This window comes from Rhamphochromis sp. 'chilingali' (genome assembly GCF_963969265.1).
Source record: "Rhamphochromis sp. 'chilingali' genome assembly, chromosome: 3".
NCBI classification, from domain to species: Eukaryota; Metazoa; Chordata; class Actinopteri; order Cichliformes; family Cichlidae; genus Rhamphochromis; species Rhamphochromis sp. 'chilingali'.
In genome coordinates, this window is record NC_137931.1 from 26,551,715 (window position 1) to 26,556,306 (window position 4,592).

Sequence of the window (4,592 nt, forward strand, 5' to 3'; positions counted from 1 at the left end):
AAATATTTTCAGGCGAGAATGTAGCTGTGAAAACTTCAAATATCTGCTTGGTTTATCAAGACATCACATATTTGCAAAAGTCCTCAGACATTTTTGGAGACATCTGTTAGCCACCATCAAGGCTGGACTGGGACAAAAAATCGGCCCGGGCATTTTGACTAGAGACCGGCCCACCAGGATAAAGATTGAAAATGTGACGTCATTCAGGGGTAAAACCGCAAAGGGTTCTGGGAACTTGTGGCAAGAGGTACTAGCGCACGCAGGCTTTCAATTGAACTCAGTTACACAGCGATAAAAAGAAACCCAAAAAATGGCAAGAAGCTGTTGTATTATTAACTTCAATAGCCGGTCACATGGCAGCCACGGGTAAAGAGATCGTTTTCTTTTTTTATCGGATTACGTCGTTGAAGAGAAATTTTTTAAGCCATGTTTCCGAAGTAAGAGCCGACGGATGGTCTGAATATACCAAATATAACGTCTCAGAACACTCCAGCTCACATGTTAGTCTGCTCCAAGCATTCCCACAAAGGTCAGAGTTTTGTAGTAGTTAATACGTCATTTTTCTTAACATAATTGGTGAAATAGGTTACAAGCAAGTCTGGCACTGAACAGAAATTGTTGCGCTATGCTCCTTTGTTTATTGTGCATAAATAGTGAATTGTCCTGACACAATATTGCGTTTCGCTTCTGTTATTATGGTACATTGACAAAAACATATACTTTTATTCACAGGATAAAACAGTTGTTTTGTATCACTAATTGTCCAGTGCGATTACAACATACAATATTATTGTCACTGCTACATTTCTGTAATGCTACCAGAAATTATTTCCACTACTAATTAATTACCGTTGAGCTCAAAGGTTATATTAATAAACGGTTAACGAATGTGTATTTATGACGACGATTTGTGAGACTGGTAAACTTACCTTTGTTCGTACGATGGTCTTTCGTTCTACAGACATTTCAAGGTCCTGTACCCATCCGTCGGTAAACTGTACCTGGGCTTGTTGCAGTGACCTGAAGTTACTAAACTTCATGAGTGTATGCACTCACTCCAAGAACCGTATAATTATAAATCTGAGCGTGGTGAAAGTTGGGCAGCACGCTAACGTCTTTTGTCCCTCTGTGTGCTCGTAAGGGTCTAACCCTTTCACACCTTTGATTTTTTCCTCGTATCTTTTCTTTGTCTTTTCGTCGCGTCTGTCTTTGTACGGACCGGCATTGTTCTCCTCTTGTTTTGTACATTCCTTTTTTGTGCGGCAAAGAAAAAACAAGAAGGTATTGCAACCGGAGAATGAACGTTTTGCGGTGCTGCAAATGCTTGCATTTGATGCGGTACTTGGATTGTTTTGCCACTAGTTCCCGGCATGCAACGCGCGAAAATCACGTGATTGCTAAAAAAAGGGGGAGGGTGCATCCGGCCTCCTCGGCTGTAATTGGTCCAGCCCAGAGTCGATCATGACCAATTGGCCAATCCAACACCTTTCATTATATATACCCTTCCAATCCATCGGCCCATAAAAACAAAAAATCGCCAGCGGCCCACCGGGCAAAGGCCCGGTATGCCCGATGGCCAGTCCAGCTATGGCCACCATCCTTTGGAGGCTGCCAGGTCGAAGCTGATCAGGAGGTCGAGGCCCACTAGAGCCGGCGAGAACACTGCACTCCCAGAACATCGTGCCTTGACCTCCCGGTCAGCTTCGACCTGGCAGCCTCCAAAGGAAAGGATCTCGCAAAAGTAACTCGGGATCTCGCAAAAGTTCATCTTCATTTTTTTTCTCCAGTGTCCCTTGCGGGGCTCCGTACATTACAGTTGTGAGGCTACACCAACCAAAATACTGTCTTTAGTTATACATTTGACATGCAAAGGGAAAGGGACAAATTATCAACTTGGAGTCAAACTCTTTTACATTTAGGCATTCCCTGAAAATTCATCATATTTTGAACATGTATAAGACAGAGATGGCACGATACCACTGTTTTATGTCCGATACTGATATCACAAATTTGGATATCTGCCGATACCGATATGAATCCGATAGTGTATTTTATAATGAATAAAACAGTTTTTTTTAAATATCTTGCTGCATTTTGTAGAAGTTCATACTCAGGTTTTAAAAAACAAAACACTAAAGCTATTCTGTTAAACCTTTATCCAAAAAATACACTGCACCCAAAATATTCCATAGTTCATCAATACTGATCAATCTAATAAACTTAAAACTACACCATCCTCCCTATTTTGGTATTTTCAAGAGTACTTAACAGAAACATTAAACAGCCTTACTAACAGGGTTGCAAACTCCCAGCAAAAACAACAACAACAACAACAAAACAGGGAACCACCCCCCACCCTCCGCCTCATGATGCTTAATCAATGTAACTGACTTTAATTTCATGCATGTGTAAAACAAATTCACAGAAATCAATTATTTTTCTACAATAATTAAATAGATTCAACATCTTTCTTCAACAGAATTGCAGACTGCACAGATGGTAGCTTCCCAAAGGAAAAAGTACTGTAGCTTACTAGGGTATATATTAGACTTAATAGTTACTATATACGATAATGTACTTCTAGGGCTGGGCGATATAAACGATATATGATAGAAACGATATAAATTTGGCAAACGATAGATAGCACATGTTGATGATGTCATCAAGCTGCGCCTGTTTTGGTCGAAAGCATAGCTGCGGCTACAACCATTATCATCTGCAAATTATGTCGGGTGACAGTCATAGCAAAGAGATGAAGCACTTTTGAAATATGGGGAAAGCGAAAAACTGCACTTCCTCCACTTCCGTAACGTTGATTCATTAATGTTGAATTCTCTTGCAGCTGCTCTGTTCCCATGTTGTTGCAGTATATTAATAACTAACCTCGTATTGTGGATGAATAATCTCAGTTGTTCTCCTGACTGAAGTTTGGCCCGTGTATAGCATCCTGCTATGCGATTGCATTTGTCCCTGACCACCAGAATCCCCCACGTTAACTTTCGAGTGGAAAAAAAGTTGGCGTTCATCCTCCAGCTTCACTGTGCTAATGTTATGCTAACATAGCTGTGTAGCAATCACGTAGCACAACATTATATACCAGGTAGTCCAACTTCAATAACCCTGCAAACGGCACTGCTGTTTAGTTTTCTGTCTTCATTTCATTGTAGCAGAGCTGTACATTTGAATTAGTTTCAAAAATCTCAGTCAGAACATGGTATGTCATGTTTAGGTGGAAACTAGCGAGCTAACTTCCTGTTAACTTCTAACTCCGTTAAATTTAATAAATTCTGTTTTCATGGATGCATGGATGTTAAACTTAATTGTTACACCCGATAAAGCAGCAACGCTGATGATTTTGTTAAAGATGAAAGAATTTAGACCGTTTTTAACTCTCTGTGTTCGTTTGACTTTGGGACCTGAAACGGACGGAGTTTTGGACCCAGATTACTCTGCGAAGCTCCTCACTACGGCAGCTGTAATGCTCTGGCAATCCATCAAGCAGTGCGGCTTACCAAAGTTGTACTAAAACATTTTTTAACAGATTTCTGCACGCCCAAATCGGTTCGAGGTCCTTAAGCACAACCAGAATTCATACATAAGGCACACTCTCGTTTTTTGAGAAAATTAAAGGATTTTAAGTGTGCCTTATAGTGTGGAAAATACATTATACAGAAGAAAATAATATATCGTGATATATATCGTTACCGCACGTGCTTCAAATTATACCGCGATATGGATTTTAGGCCATATCGCCCAGCCCTATGTACTTCTATACATTTTACATCAGATGAAAACTTTGGTTGTAAGATTCAGATAATTATTTATTAAAAGCTAGACATTTTAAATGATAATAAGAAAGAAAATTATTTCTTTATGCCCACCTTTCCCTGTTAATGCCCTATCGGCCCCCCTGGCTAAACTTTGCTAGACCCGCCCCTGCACAGTTACCAGCCGTCAGCTACGTAGAAAAGGTGTAGATGTAGAAAGTAATAATAAATAAATTATAACAACAGCTTATCAAGATTAAACGTGCCATTATTGTTTATCTGCTGGTTTTCTGGTGCAAAGTGGGCAATAAACAAAAAAGAGATGGGACTCACGACAGAAAAGCCGATCAGCTGATCATTGATCAGTTTCATGATTGAAATAGTAACAGGTGAGGGAGGGGGAGAGAAGAAGAGACAGTCGGTCCATATATCGGTTGGTAAGCTTAACGTGGGAAGGCTTTACAAACATTCAGAGATAAACTTACACACTTGCTTTACTTCTCTGGGATACCTTTCTCTGAGATGAAATGGTGGTTTGGTAGCAAGGCTCCAAATGCTCAACCAGACCGCCGACAGGTCTCGCACGCCACAGCCGCTCTATCACATGACGCATACTCCTCCAACGTGCTAAGGTCATAAGCTGGGTTACACTATGTTGCAAGTTTTGTGATTTGCTTTTCTGATAGTTAATGGATCGGATTACATTTTTTATTTCTCTCCAGTATTCGATCTATCTATTTTTTCTGCTGATAAAACAGGAAAGTCAAACTGTAACGTGCAGGCTAGTCAGACAGTTTTATTTTTAGATTGGAAACTGAACAGGCT